Source organism: Mesoplodon bidens (assembly GCF_964165515.1).
Source record: "Mesoplodon bidens genome assembly, chromosome: 9".
NCBI lineage: Eukaryota > Metazoa > Chordata > Mammalia > Artiodactyla > Ziphiidae > Mesoplodon > Mesoplodon bidens.
The window spans coordinates 79,399,067-79,415,687 of record NC_138166.1 but is presented as its reverse complement, the minus strand read 5'-3'; the positions used below and the strand labels follow the sequence as shown (position 1 = coordinate 79,415,687).

The window sequence follows — 16,621 nt, the reverse complement described above, 5'->3', positions numbered from 1 at the left end:
CACAGTCTGTTGTACTTAAAAGAAAACATTCTGATCTTGCTCCTAACAGTCAGCTCTTGATGACAATAACTTCCAAAAATAAAAAATAGCTTCCAGGGACACATCAATCTTTATCGTCAGCTCTGTGCAATAAAGATTTGTGTTGCTTACGGTGGTCTGAGGTATCATAAACTTGCTTTGTGTGTGTGTGTGTGTGTGTTTTTATTTTTTATTTTTATTCTTCTTTTTTTAAAACCATACTTCATTCAGATTTCTTTTCCTTTTTTTTTAATTTTTATTTATTTATTTATTTATGACTGTGTTGGGTCTTCGTTTCTGTGCGAGGGCTTTCTCTAGTTGCGGCAAGTGGGGGCCACTCCTCATCGCGGTGCGCGGGCCTCTCATTATCGCAGCCTCTCTTGTTGCGGAGCACAGGCTCCAGACGCGCAGGCTCAGTAATTGTGGTTCACGGGGCCAGCTGCTCCGCGGCATGTGGGATCTTCCCAGACCAGGGCTCGAACCCATGTCCCCTGCATTGGCAGGTAGATTCTCAACCACTGCACCACCAGGGAAGCCCCATAAACTTGCTTTTATTCTATACTTTTTGTCTTGGAATCTAAACATTACTGCCTAAAAAATTGGATCAACATTCCAGTTTGTGCCTGACTGAAGTGGCCAAGGGGCTGGGACGATGTTGCAGGTATGATGCAGGGGTGAACATGGGTATGTGATGCCTCTCGGCACTGAATTCTCTAAACTCCCCTCAATCCACAATCCAGGCTGCCACAATACTGTTGATAAGTTTGTGAGGCCCCTCAGACCTTCCCTTGACACCTGGGAGCTCCTAAAGTGTGGGACCAAGGTCCTCCTTCTCCCTGGACCAGGGCCAGAATAACTTTGTTCCCCGTGAATTGCTTGGTTGGCTTGCTTCCAATTACATCCAAGTCTGTTTACATCACTCACTCACATGCTCTGTCTTAGGCATAAAAAATTGAAACCATCTCTGTGGGCTCTAAACGGGGCTGGTCTTAATAGTTCCTGGAGTGGACAGGCGCTTCCATGATGCAAGGAAGGACTTTGTGTTCATAAATATCACCCTACCTCAGCACCTGGCACATCAGTGTAATTCTGTTACATCAGTGAGAGAGTCTGTCCTTTGGGGCTTATTGTTCCATCTTCCAGTGTCCCTTTTAAAATGCCAGTAACACCATACTGGCCCCCCATGTAGGACCAGGATCTCTTGGAATATTTGCTGAGGGTGGCATAGGGTGGGGAAGACGGTAGAGTGTCTAAGACTGAATCTAGTGGAAGGTGACAGGAGGGGATAAGAAAATGGCAATACAGTAAAATTTGGTGTTTGGCGGCTGGGCCCGTGAGCCATGGCCGCTGAGCCTGCGCATCCGGAGCCTGTGCTCCTCAACGGGAGAGGCCACAATGGTGAGAAGCCCGCGTACTGCAAAAAAAAAAAAATTAGTGATAAAACCTGTCATATCTCTAGTTTCATATTACAAAATTAGACATTTTTACTCCCTCCTATTGATTTCCAAGGCAATTTCAATTGTGACAGAGACGGCTGAAGACGTATGCTAGTTTTTGAAAATGACACTCACATAGAATAGGAAGGAGCTTTAGGTTCACAATTATGTGGATTTCTAGGGGAATATAAACAAGAGAATGGAAAAGAATAGAGCAGACATGGCCCGTGAAAAGGCAAATTATTCACAGACATGCCCTTATCACAAGCTGGTATGATGACATGATTCTTTTAAAGACTTATCCTTTTGTCTGTAATTCTAAATGTAGGAACCTATCATATAGAAATTCAGAGATGTGGAAAAAGATTTGTATGTGAAAATGTTCACCTCTGCCATATGTAAACTGCCAAAACATTAGAAACACTATCAAATGTCCAACAAGAGGGAATTTGTAGAAGATATTATTGTGCACCCAAGCTATGGAAAACTATATAGTTATTAAAATTCATATCCTTGAAGAATATTTAATGCCATAGATAAGTGTCATATACGAGAATGAGGTTCATTTAATTAGATATGACCAGACACTCTGAGGGAACTAAGATTGATTTTATAGAGCCAAAGGTTACAAAGTCTTCCAGAAAACTGGCCTGGTATCTGGTTCACAGACTGAGCCTTACAGGTGGTGAGATAGGTCACTTCCTGGCAGGTCAGACCTTGGTGACATTGAGAAGAAAGTACCCACATTTATAGTAAAGCAGGTGAACCCTGGTGGAGAGAGTGTCTTGGTTTGGGGAGGAGCAGAAATATGAAAGACTGATCTGTTTACCTGATCCAAGCAAAGGCTTCCTTACCTACGTTATTGTGTCTGTCTGCATGAGACCAAATTTATTTTCCACTAATTAGTGAGTGGCAGCTCCTGAGGAAGATGAAGCCCATTATAGATTATAAAATAGCTGTCTTTTATTTACACAGTTGAATTGTAGGGTGAGTAAAAAAGATCTGAGTACATTAATTAGCTACAATAACAATAAAAATTAAATATCTCTAGACCTTAATAAAAAGTATTGTTCATATACATATGTTTATGTGTATTTGTACATATGTACATATACAAATACATATATACATATACAAATACATATATAGATATACGTATATTCTCCCTCTAAAAATATTTGTTCCTGAAATATTTGTTTCATCTGAACAGGGCAGAAGTTCCTGTTTGGCGCTTGTCAAATCTTTTTCCATTAAAAACTCAATAACGAGCCATTGCATTTCTTCATACATTATTCTGAAATTATATACAGGCCACTGATTTTTTTCTGCTGGAGACAGTAGTTGAATTTGCCCTCCCAGCTTAGCTGTCTTATTAACTGTGTCTGACGTGTTGCAAGTAGTCAACAAACGTTACCTGTTATTATTCTGTGACTGAACCCCTCTGGAATGGGGAAGTAGAAGTCTAGGGATTGTCTGTTGGTTTTAGCTCTAGTCCTCACTTTTGAACAGGTATGCTGACACACTCCTTATTTCCTTCTCCTTCCTTTTCTCTAGAATCACCTGATTTCAGAGTTGAAGAGCATTAGGTAGCCCCACTTGTAAATTCCATTTCCAAGATGCCCAACAAGTAATTATCCAGCTCCAGCTTGAACAGCAAAGTGACAGGAAGTTTACTATATCCCACTCAGCCCTTCATCTTTGGTCAGCTTTAACAATTAGGAAGTACCTTTAAGTTGAATCCATCTCCTCGAATAAGTATTCTATAATCCTAGTTCTAGTCCTCAGGACCATGTTGAGAAAATGTGCCCCTCTGCCACATGAGAGCCCTTTAAACATCTCTCAGGAAGGCTGTCAGGTCTCCACTGAGGCTTCTCCGCCCAGACCTGGACAACTGTTCTTCCTATGATGTGAGTTCACCTTCCTCCACCATGTTGATTGCTTTCTTGTAAATACACTCATTTATCCATCTCTTTCTAAAAGTGGCTCTGGACCATGGGCTCTGATGGCAGTACGACAGCTGTAGTCAGACCAACACAACAGTAAGCAGGTGTGACCACCTCCCTTTTGCTAGACACTGAAGATTTGTTAATTTAGCCCAAGTTCAGACGAATTTGGGGCTATTATATTTACAGAATTGATTTGGACTTCTGTTGCCCTAAATTCTACAAGTCATATTCCACCCCCCCACATTATTGCTGTACAATTCTGTGTAGGACTCTTTATTTAATCCTATTGTGTTCCTTTCTTTCTTTTAGATTTAAATTTTATTTCAGTCTGCTAAGAGATAATGCATTTTCTATCACTCCAAATATTGTTCTATTTGCATGTCTTCTATATGTCTACCTGCTCCATTAATAATGCAAATGTTGAACAGAAATTGGCACAGGACAGAGGCCTTCAGGTTGACATTGATCTATTATTTAGCGCCCTTCAAGAGAAGCTGTTTATCCAGTTACAAATCCTCCCAAAGACACCACCATCTACTATTAATGTCTCCTTTATGATAACAAGATGGTCGTCAAGAGATACTGTCAAATACCTTGTTGAAATACAGATGCATAGTATCTACTACATTCCTCTTCTCTACTAAGTCAAAAAGACAAAGGAGGAGAGTTGACTCACCATTTCTCAGTAATTATTATTATTTTTCCTGAGGATTTTCGGACCATCCTATTCGTTCATTCAAAAATATGTATTCAGTGTCTGCTATACTCCAGGCACATTGCTAGACACAAGGCAATAGGATCCATGCACCAAGGAGTTTACTGCCTTTAAATAATGCATTCTAGACTTTTCCCCAGAAACAGCACCAATAACTCCCCTCCCTTCAAATGTTTAGCAGAGAGTCAAGCACACAGCAGGTCCTCAATAAATATTTGTCTTATTGAATTTAATACTTATTATAAGCAATATCTATTAAGTGCCTACCTGTGACATGCATTAAGCTAAGTATGTTAAATATTTTATGTCATGTAATTTCTATGACACACTTCCCCCCCATTTTACAGATGAGGAAAGAGAGGAACACAATGGTTAGGTAATTTGTCCAAGCCTGTACATCTAGTGAGTGGCAGAGATGTAGATACAGACCCAGTCATTTGACATTAGAGGTCACACAGCTTGACTGCTGTACTGTAACTCATGACTCAGCTACTCTGATGGAATTAATACAAAAGTGTCTCATTTTATAATCCAAATATTCATAAGCCTCAGAAAAAAATTTTTAAAAGAGTTTAAGCAAATAACTAGCAAACCTATCAAACAACTCTAGTGGAAATATAAATATTTTAGGTAGATTTTCATTTCAAAACAAGGTATTCCCATAAAAACAACAAAGTGTAGAATTATGATATTTTATGACAATAATATAATGTTCTCAGCACAAAGCAGTGTTAGGACTTCCTCATCCACATTACTGCTATTTCATAGAAATCATTTCATTTTAGATGTAGAATGTTCCTTAGAAGTCATCTATTCATTTAAGAGCCAGATAAATGATGGTCTCAAATAAATTCTAAGGACTTTCCAGCCTCGAGACTCTATGATTTAATTTCCAGAAGCAAATTTCCAATTCTACTGAGATCCTTCTTTTTCCATCTGACTTAAAAGAATTGAAAGGAATTCTTTCAATCTGAATATTAAGCATCCATCTTTTGTTTAAAGTGATTTAAAAACACCTTGATAAAAATTTAATTATTCACAAAGATCATTTGTTTTCTCAGAAACCAGGACTAGCTAAGACATTCCATAGTGTCTATGCTGACACTTTCTATGAGCATATTCATTCTTGATCTGTTTTTCTCATGATACTATTTTTTATTAAGCTTAATAACTATGCAATTGAGTTAATATTCTGTAAACGAATGAAACAACCCTGGCTTTATTCTGTAATTAAAAAGGCCCTAGACAGGTGATCAATGGTAAAGAAAGTAATGAGACGCTATCACAATATGTGTTTCCATCTCTTCATAATATTCCCAATACTAGACTACTGAAGCTAGTTGGTGAGGAACAGGTAAAATATTTCATAATCTCTCACCTTTTGGAATTTTCATCTTGTCATTCTTATCCAGGACCTTGCCTTCCTAAATCAGAGGAAGTGTCTTGGAGCCAATGTGTTGCTCTGTGTATCTAAAATTAAGTACCCAGTTGGTGGCTAAATTAAGATCTGACCTTGTACAACTGAAATATGAACGATTCCTGGCACATAGTAAAGTGAGATTTCTCTGGACCCTCATCACAAGAAACACATGGCCACAGAGGTATAATAAGATTATCTGGGTCCTGATTGGTTCAAAGAGCTCTCATGAAAACAAATGATCTGCCAACCCAGCTGCTATGAGGGTCTTTGCTGAAGGAACAAAGCAAAACCACTTAAGTAGAATTTAAAAATATTTTAAAATCAGTTGTTCAAGAGACAAATCTGTGGGTCTCTGCATCTGCCGATCCAAATCCACTTTTAGTCAATTCTAACACACACTCTTTCTCATTCTTCGTCTTTTAGACTCATGTCAAATCTCATTAAATATGATCTTCTTGTTGTAGGAATTTACTGTTTTTCATTTGATTTGCATTTCATACCTGCCAGCCTGATACACAGATGGGGATATGACATTCAGTGATATCTAATCTGATCAAGACTTTTTAGGTCAAGTTATAAAACATAGAGTCTAAAGTGAGCAGCAGAGGTAAAGCAAGCAGAAAATTAGTATTTTAATTGGGAAGGGTGGTTTGTTTTCTTTTAAAACATAAAGTTTAGTGTCTTACTGATTTTCTAATGAAAATAATCTGCCTTAAGTTTGTTTTGACATGGGTATCCCCGGATTAACTCGGCCACTGTCAGCATTCACAAAGCCATCTGGCTTCCATCCCCACCGCTCCCTTAAAATAACTCTTCTCAAGGGTCTCACTGACCTCCTAGTGTCTAGGTTGATGGACACTTTTCATTTCTTATTTTTGAGGCCCTCTGTTGGATTTGCTGCTATTGATCCCTCCCTTTTTTCCTCTCTACTCTCTAGGCTTCATGGAGTACTATATGCTTTTATTTTTCTTCTTATCTCTCTGATTCATTCTCTGTACTTAGTGTTAATGAATAAACACATGGGTTGTAGTGAATTTACCAGTTTTATTTCAAAATGTGGAAACCATAAATGTGAATTCAGAGGTTCTACCTCCTCTTTGTGGTAAAAGAGGCTGTATTTTTGTCATCCTTGGAGCAACCCCCAAGAAATATTTTGTATTTATACCACCATTAACTGTGTCTTGAAATAGTTAAGGTTGAAGGCTAGAACATTGTGCACATTTTATAATTATTAATCTGATTTGGAATTTTTCAATAAAGAATTCTTATTAAAGCAAGCAACATTGTGAAAGTAATTTTTATAGCTTTGTAACTTATAATATTAAAAATTCAGGGGCCTCCCTGGTGGCGCAGTGGTTGAGAGTCCGCCTGCCGATGCAGGGGATACGGGTTCGTGCCCCGGTCTGGGAGGATCCCATATGCCGCGGAGCGGCTGGGCCCGTGAGCCATGGCCGCTGGGCCTGCGCATCCGGAGCCTGTGCTCCGCAACGGGAGAGGCCACAAGAGTGAGAGGCCCGCATACCGCAAAAAGAAAAAAAAAAAAAAAAAAAAAAAAAAAAATTCATATGAAGGTTTAGAGTATAATTCAATTTATGAAAAAAACCTATACCCGACATTTAAAAATGTAGTTTGGTATATTTCAGGGACATTTCTGCTCTTATGTGAATCAATTTATGCCTGTTTTATCCATTTATATAATAGTTATTATAGATCTACTTATATCATAAAATATTTAAAATAATAGAAAGAACAAAAAAGAGAAACAGTGTGGTAAATAAATGAAAATATGCTACTGATGACATAGACCTATGAACAAGTCTTGCCTCACCACTTACTCTCTCTGTCACCTTAGATTTGCTATTTAAAATTTCTGAGACTCAGTTTATTCATCTGTAATATGGGAGTAATAATAATCATAACCGTAATAAAAATAATAATACTACAATGACCATGGCACTCACCATTTTAATGAGATCTATTCCTCAAGTAGCTAATCATCTATACATACACAGTAAAGCAGGCTTTGAGTAATTCAAACATTTAAGAGAATGACCTATTCATAATGCTAATAATCACTTCCACATTTGTCTGTTTTGGAAATTGGCTTTTCCTGCTGGTTTTCTCAAATGGAAACAAAGTGAATTGGATTTTTGAACAGTGTACCCGTGGTTTATAGGTGAGGGTGAGTTTCAGTGAGGATGTGATCAAGCAGTGAACGACTACTGAATACTACCGCTGTTCTGAGGAAGGTACATATAACGTTACCGACATCCACATAGGTGTCCCTTATATATAGCAAGAAGTGCATGTCCTGTGTCAAGTTGATAATTTTAGCAACTGATACGAGAAGGCTTAGGTTGAAATGGTTGCAGCACAGTGTTAAAGGGACTGTCCCTGGAACCACCCACTTTTATTTTGGGAACAGGAGACTTGGGCAGCGCTGTACGTGAACTTCCAGGGAGCCATGCGGCTTCCCAGTCTTCACATTTAAGGCACCCACTGCCACCACACTTCTCACCTGCCCACAGGTACTCTGTGTTCCTGAAAACAGGTATGGGGCTTACAGGCCTTTGACTGAGAATTTAAAATATAGCTCTTTGGGCTTCCCTGGTGGCGCAGTGGTTGAGAGTCCGCCTGCCGATGCAGGGGACAGAAGATCCCCCAGGCCGCGGAGCGGCTGGGCCCGTGAGCCATGGCCGCTGAGCCTGCGCGTCCGGAACCTGTGCTCCACAACGGGAGAAGCCACAACAGTGAGAGGCCCACGTACCACAAAAAAAAAAAAAAAAAAAAAAAAAAAAGCCATGAGGCTAGATGAGCTCACCAAATGAAAACACAAAGACATAAAAATAAAGGCATTCAAGGGGTGAGCCCTGTGGCTAACCAAAGACACAAGACAGAATGCAAGCTAAGGAAAGAAAAACATTTGCAGCAGGAGAGAGCAATCAACTGTATCAAATTCTGTGGCTAGGTTAACTAAGATGAAGACTAAGAACTGACAATGGGACTTAGCAACCTTTCAGTTTGTCTTCTATTCCAGAATCATCTCACTAACTGTCCAGGCTTCATTTCAGAGATTTCCCATCTTTCTCCCCCTCTGCCCTGCTTCTCAGTATGGAGAAGAAAGACACAGTGTTCTTACGTTTAGGGGCTCATAAGACGCACATACAATGCCCCTAAATTTAGGAACGTTACTTCCTTTTCCTACTCCTTTTCTCTCTGAAAAAAATCTCTCTCAGCTCATTTTTATCTCATTTTATGAAAAAGGGCCATTAATATAAAAATCAGTTCTTTTAAAGTTTGTATTAGCAACTATCTGAGAATATAAATAATGTCATATAACAGAAATTTAAGTAGAATTGAAAACTGTTGTATTATAATTCCTTAGAAGGAGGAGCAAGTGCTCCAGGTGGAGGGCAGGACTGCAGTGTGATGACCGCGGTCCGAGAGGACTTCGGGGGCTGCTTAGAATTTTGCTGTGCTTAATAGTCCTCACTTCCAGCTTGTCCTTAGAGCTCACTTCCCATGATATCGCCTCCTGTGACATAAGATCATCAGAAAGGGAAGTGTCGAGATACTTTGAAATGGGTCAGTCTCACCTCTCGGGATCCTCTTTCTCAGCTGAAATATTGAAATTAGGCCTGGAACTATACGAACTTGAATTTCTCTTTTAATTTTAAGAATCTATAATGCTATCATTTTATCTTCGATAGCCTGAACGTTTTACTTTTTTTTTTTTTTTTTTCGGTACGTGGGCCTCTCACTGTTGTGGCCTCTCCCGCTGCGGAGCACAGGCTCCGGACGCGCAGGCTCAGTGGCCATGGCTCACGGGCCCAGCCTCTCCGCGGCATGTGGGATCTTCCCGGACCGGGGCACGAACCCGTGTCCCCTGCATCGGCAGACGGACTCTCAACCACTGCGCCACCAGGGAAGCCCAGTAATGGCTTTTTAAATGACAGGTTAATTCTTTTGGGTCCTAGACATTCCTGGACTGGTTTTTTTTCCTGCTGTCTACATGTATCTGAGACTTTTTAGACCAAACTCCTTTATGCTGTACTGCTTATTAGGTTTCTTAGCAAAGGAATTTGCCAGAGCATCTAAAAGAAATAAAGTTCTTCATCCGGTCAATGGTATAAGGTTACCAAGATTGCCATTAACATCTGTCTCTTTATCACCACCTCCTGGCGAACTTACCACATGGCTTATGAAGTCAACTTAACTGGCTTTCTATGGGGAACAAAGGTAATTTTGGATACTTTATATCCCTATATTACAGGATTCAGTTGTAATGGAGAAAGGCCAAGTTGCCTGAGTGTATAATCTCCCTGAGACTATTTTTTACTACAGTATATATGTGTTATATAATATTATATATGGGAAATAAAGGAGCTCTTGAGAATTAAAGCTATGTTGACCATGAAATTTAGATAAAAGTTTCCAAAAAGTTTTAAAGCATGTGGATTCATATTCAGGACCCTAAAAGAATATTAAAAGGAGGTTTGAAATTTATAAACTAAAAGATATTTTTAAAACTCCACTGTGATACCTTTGTAATAATTTCTATAGTTTTAATGAGAAGTTTTGGAGGCCCCTGATAATTTTCTTTCTTTTTTGTCACCATTCTGGTTTTCATGTCCATTTCTCCTTGTGTCAGTCCCTAGTGTAAGCAGCTCTTTAAATTTATTCTTTCATTACTCTCTGAGAGTCTTTCTCAATGCTCCCAGTAAAACATGACTTTTTTCCCAGTTTGCTTTCCTCTGTGGGACTCTTCAGAGTAAGTGGGCTTTGATGCATTTGAGGGTGGAAGGGAAAAGCAACTAGAACAACCTAACGGTATTTGGCTTTATAATTATTTTTAAAAAGGATCCCCTCCAATCAATTTTTTCTTTTTGGTCCTGAAATTACCCAAGCACCTTAGGCTCCCATGCATCTTAATACAGGGAGCCCTATCTTTGAGGAGGTAGGAAGTAGAATATCCATTGGGTACTGGTAGCTGCTTTAGCCAAAGATCTTTGCTTCACTTTGTGTGAGGGTGTTAAATATTGGGTCTGATGACTTCCAATATTCCTTTTTTAAACCCTCATCTTTTAGTTTTTCTATTTTATTTCTCTAGTCTATAATTTGGCTAATATTTATCCGTTTAAACTTTTGAAACTCATTCTTTTCCTTAAAAAAAATTCTTTGGTATGAATTTTTACCTGCCTTATTGTTAAAGCCAGAAACCTAGGAGCTCTTCTTTCATTTGTCCTTTCCTTCCCCTCTCATGTCCAATCTAGCTGTAGCTTTTGTTGGTTTCATTTTCAAATTAAACAATGATTCTGCCCTCTTCCACTGCCAATCTTATTACAAGATTGTTCAAACCATTATCACTCTTGCCCAGATTACTGCATAGTCTCCTAACCATTTCTTTGTTCTATTCCTTCCCTGCTGCAATCCATTCTCCCAGTATTAATTGGAGTTGTCTTTTAAAAGGGTAAATCAGACAGTAAAATACCATGTTTAAACCATTCCCATTGCACGATCTTTTCAACCTGGTCCTTGCCACTCTACTGTTCACCCTTCTACCCTAGTCACACTCCAGTCATGGCACTCTCCCTCCTCACGCTTTTGCCCTTACTGCTCCCTCCGCCTGGACACTCTTTAACTCACTTTTTATGACTGGATGCTTCTCTTCCTTCATGCCTCAGAATAAATGTCACCTTCTCAGAAAGGCTTTCTTGCTCTAGGTATCCATGTATCCTAACACAGTTAATTCATTCCCTTTTGAAAATAATCTCATTTGGTAATTTTATTTATTAATTGATTTATGTGTGGTTTTTTTGTTTTGTTTTCTTTTTGGGGTATGCGGGCCTCTCACTGTTGTGGCCTCTCCCGTTGCGGAGCACAGGCTCCAGATGCGCAGGCTCAGCGGCCATGGCTCACGGGCCCAGCCGCTCCGCAGCATGTGGGATCTTCCCGGACCGGGGCATGAACCCGCGTCCCCTGCATCGGCAGGCGGACTCTCAACCACTGCGTCACCAGGGAAGCCCTGATTTATGTTTTTAGTGTGTGTCCAGCCACTAGAACAAAGCTCCCTGATGACTGAGACCTGTCAGTCTGGTTCACTGACAGAACCCTAGGACCCATTGCAGCTTCTGATACAAAGTAAGGAATCAATATACATTTGTTTAATGAAAGATTATTTAGTTTTTCTGCTGCTTATCCAGTTTTTAAAAATAGTCATATGCTTCCTCTCATATTTCTGAAGTCCCTTCTCTACTTTAGCTGTTGTCTCCCCCTCCTCCCATTTTATCTTGGTTATTTTATTTCACTTAATTTGTCCTTTTACTTTGGAAGAGACTAGTTAAAAATACAATATTGACATTTATTATATCTTTTCACCATTTTCAACTTTTTTCTTATACCTAATTTTATCTTCCTATTTCTAAATTCTGTTAAAATATTTATTTTTAAAATAATTACTGTTTTATTACCATTTTATTAGTGTATTCTTATGCTAATATTTATTTTAGTTTCATAAAAATAGTTTTTATTTCCTCAAACAACTTCCTGCCTTTCATCACTTTTTTTCCTTCTTGCTTTTATTAATTAATTTATTCATTTATTTTTGGTTGCGTTGGGTCTTCGTTGCTGCGCGCCGGCTTTCTCTAGTTGTGGCGAGCGGGGGCTACTCTTTGCAGTGGCTTCTCTTGTTGTGGAGCACGGGCTTTAGGGACGCGGGCTTCAGTAGTTGTGGTGCTCGGGTCCAGTTGTGGCTCGCAGGCTCTAGAGCGCAGGCTCAGTAATTTTGGCGCACGGGCTTAGTTGCTCCGTGGCATGTGGAATCTTCCCAGATCAGGGCTCGAACCCGTGTCTCCTGCATTGGCAGGAGGCTTCTTAACCACTGCGCCACCAGGGAAGTCCCTCCTTCTTGCTTTTAAATAAGAAGTGGCAGCATTTCATACATAGAAATGGGGCTAGATATGTCCCCACAGACATCTTTATTATTCCATCCTCCCATAGGTTCTCTCTATTTTTCAATAGCCTATGTTTAATCTCAATTGTTAAACTTAATCCAAATCTGGGTGGGAGTGTTGGTTAGCTCCATTTTTACACATTAGACAACTCAAACACCTGGAAGCCAATAGCCACTCAGATAAAACTGGGTAATGGCTTTTATCTGACTTACAGCCCAATTTAGAATGAAGTTCTAAAAACTACCATATTGGAAACTCTCAGTTATCTGGTATGAACACTTTTTAGAAGTATCCATAGCGTAGATAAAGAAGAGTACAGGAAAAAAACCCAAATTGTTTTGAACACGCCTGATATGAATGGAGGCATAAGAGATGGATAATATCCAAACTATTAGCATTTTAATATGTCAGGTCTGTTCTAAGAACTAACTTTAGAAAAATGAATTTTTTTGGTTACCAAGTTGGGAGAGGAAACAACACTCCCTGAGTTGAGATTATTTTCACTTCTGCCCCCTGACATGCAAACTAAGGGGAAAGTGACCCAGGCAGTAATCATCCCCTCTAGATTTTCAGGAATGAGCTCCTCCTCCCCTGAAAACTGAGATGTTTTCTTCCTTATCTCATGCCTCTCTCAGGTAAAATCTTCCTGAGAAGATATTCTAGGCAAATACTCTAACTGTTTAACTTTGGGTAAGATCTGGCCCTTCACAAAAGAGTCTGTGTCATTAAGAAGCAGTGGAGGAGGTCCTAACCCTTCCAGTTAATTAATTTTGGAGAAACAAGAACTCCCTTGTTGGGTTAGGCTAGAGGTCCTACAGAGCAAATTGTGTTGCAGATTTTAACTCTAAGTTACCTGGCCTGCTAACTTTATTTGCAGAAGAACTTTCGAACATCTGTCTCCTTCCTGACTAGGATTCCAACTTTTATCCCTCTGGGAACTCTTACTTCAGAATATAGTGCATTTGGTGCCCTTGCTACTCACATTAAGACATTCCCAAATCCCCTTCTGATATCATAGATGCCAAGGTTGATTTCCCTTTGTAGCTAATTCTACTCCCACCAACCATAGGACACCACTATCAAGCCCCTTCCATACATAGCCCCGCACCTCTGCAAAGGGATTAGCTCAGAAAACCTACACAATTTCCCGCCACATAGAACTGGTTAGCTATGCAGTGCCTTAGCCTGGATCAGCTAGGTCTGTTTAGCAGATGTCATATGGCAGAAGCCTGAACCCAAAGTTACAACCAATGAAAACACATGCATCTTTTATAATCCCATGATTCTACATTCTAGAACACATCCCACAAGGGCAAAAATTCTAAGAATCTGGAGAGACAGGGAACAAAGACTGTGACCTCATAAACTTCCATTCATCTAAGTTCCAGTGACCATTTCAGCATTGTCTGGTTTGAAAAAGAGGGGCATTCCTTCCCAGTCCTAATGTGGTTTTCTGAATCTAATCTAGTGTGTCCAAATATATATGTCACCTTTGTAGAAGTAAATGGGTACATCAGATGATTTGTTCCAAATCCATAGTTACTTTCTGTATGTGTTTACATCCATGCACATGTGTATCTTTAAAATGCCATTGATACATGCATATTCATTACTATATATTTACTCTGTCCTGAATTGTAATTGTGGATGATTTAAATACTAGAAGTTGGAAATTATGATGGAAGTGATGGTAAAGCCTAATTCTTGGGTAATCTGAACTGGAAAGATTATATCCCCATAGCTCATGTTTCTAGGGGCAGCTATTCTAAGAGAAGAGAGGAGCATATGATCAAGCTAATCTATTACTCAGTGTCAGTTTGTGCCCAAGGGGACAAAATTCAAATTCACCCATGGCTTTCAGTCATAGGTTTTATACATCTTCAACTAACTACTGTAAAATTATTCCCCAAAGTGCTTATGCCAATTCACTCCCATCAGCAGTGTATGAGTATTCCTGTTGCTTCACATCCTTGCTAACACTTGGTATTGTAAGTCCTTAATTTTTGTCCATAAGATGGCAGTAAAATTATAATTAATTTGCATTTCCTTGTTTAACAGGGAGGTTGAGTCCTTTTCATGTCTGTTGACTTATCCTGTTTCCATTTCTGTCAATTGTCTAGTCATTTTTTTGTTTATTTTTCTACTGTATTCACTAAAAATATATTAGTTGGGTGCCTATTATGTACCAGGTACTATTTCAGGCACATGCGGTATGGTAGAAAAAAATTTCCATCCACATATGGCTTATATTCTAGAAAGGATGATACCCAAAAACAATATAAGTAAGATAATTAGATAGCATATTAGAACTTGATAAGGGCTATGAAGAAAACTGAAGCAGAGAAGAGGGTAAGGAGTGTCTTCGTTGCGATCTGCAATTTTAAATCTCATGGCCAGGGTGGGCCACACTGGGAAGGTAAAACTGTGCAAAGATTTGAAAGGGGTGAGAGAGTGAGTCATGCACCCATCTGGTGGTGGTGGAAGGGCTTTCCAAAGAAAGGGTTAGAAGAGCAGCTACCTGAGTATAGAGAGGGGGACTAGGAGGTTAGGTCTGAGAGGTGAGGGGCAGAGGGGACAGTCATGTGAGACATTGTAGGCAGATGCAAGAACTGTGGTTTTTACACCTTGAGTGAAAAATCATGGAAGAATTTTGAGCGAAGTATTTTCTAAAAGGATTATTCTAGCTACTGGGTTGAGAATGATAACAGCAAAATAAAAAATAACAAAATCACTTGTGTGGTTCTGTATTCCATGCACTGAGTCAGGCACTTTACATATATTAACTCATTTAATATATTCCAGAGAGGTAGGCAAGAATGGAAGCAGGAAGACCTGTTCTGGTTATTAGTTCTTTTTTTTTTTTGCCGTACACGGGCCTCTCACTGTTGTGGCCTCTCTCCGGACGCGCAGGCTCAGCGGCCATGGCTCACGGGCCCAGCCTCTCCGCGGCATGTGGGATCTTCCCGGACCGGGGCACGAACCCGCGTCCCCTGCATTGGCAGGCGGACTCTCAAACACTGCGCCACCAGGGAAGCCCTTTTTTTTAAAATTAATTTTTATTGGAGTATAGTTGCTTTACGATGTTGTGCTAGTTTCTGCTGTTCAGCAAAGTGAATCAGTATACATATACATATAGCCCCTCTTTTTTAGATTTCCTTCCCATTTAGGTCACCACAGAGCACTGAATGCAGTTCTCTGTGCTGTACATTAGGTTCTCATTAGTTATCTATTTTATACGTAGTAGTGTATATATGTCAACCCCAATCTCCCAATTCATAGTTCTTTTCTTACTGATTGATGAGTTCCTTATATGTTCTAGGCACCACTTATCTTTTGGTGATTATATGTGGTTGCAAATATCTTCTCCCATTCTGTGGGTTGTTTTACCATTTAAGTTATATATATTCTCAATTTGTTGTGCTCTTCTCCCATTGACTTTTTAAGCAAATGCCCTTTTTAACTCCAGTCATCCCACAATTTTCAGTTATTTCTTCTTCCCTGCTACCACTGCACTTGGCACAAATCTCTTTTGGAACACTTAACAAATTACTTATTAATGCACGTCCTCGTCATTGTTCTGTAAATCTCGCGATGTGAGATGCTGTTTTACAAACTGTGTCCCAGCAACTAACACATAACGGGTGTTCAATACATGTTTGTCAAGGTAAGTGAAAAAAAGGGGTATGGTCCGGTATCACTTCACCTGGGAAAATGAGAAAATGGATGTTGTACTTCAGTGAGTGAAATGAAAGAGAAAAGGCTTGCGATGGGAAATGTCCTCTGGCTCTGCTTTGCCTCATAAGACTGAGAATACTGAACTAACCTTTGCACCTAAGAGATCACTTAGACGATACCTCCACGACCCCCCTCATTTTACTGCACACTACGCCGTGGAAGAGAGGAATTCACCAAAGGTTAAGACGAATGCAGGTTCCTAGAGCGACTATTACCTCAATCTCCTGGTGTGTTTTTGTAGCTTGGAGGGTTTCCCTCAACCTTTGGGCAGGCAGATAGCGTCAGAGGGACAGGAACTGAGACGTAAGACACCTAACATAATCTTTGCCCCACCCTCCTGGTTTAGAGGCTTTGTGCACTCATTGCGCATGCGTCACTTTTTCTTTTAGGAATGGGCG

The 16,621-nt window shown here is 39.8% G+C and overlaps 1 protein-coding gene across 1 annotated transcript in view; it reads right to left on the bottom strand.

Annotated features, from left to right (window-relative positions):
• The window catches only part of ASB15 (ankyrin repeat and SOCS box containing 15), a 41,747-nt gene extending 25,275 nt beyond the window's left edge, over positions 1–16,472 (bottom strand). Inside the window, exon 1 of the mRNA XM_081243765.1 lies at positions 16,439–16,472. The gene's annotated coding sequence lies outside the window, so the exon portion shown is untranslated. The remainder of the gene's footprint in view (positions 1–16,438) is intronic.
• Between the last annotated feature and the right edge of the window lie 149 nt (positions 16,473–16,621).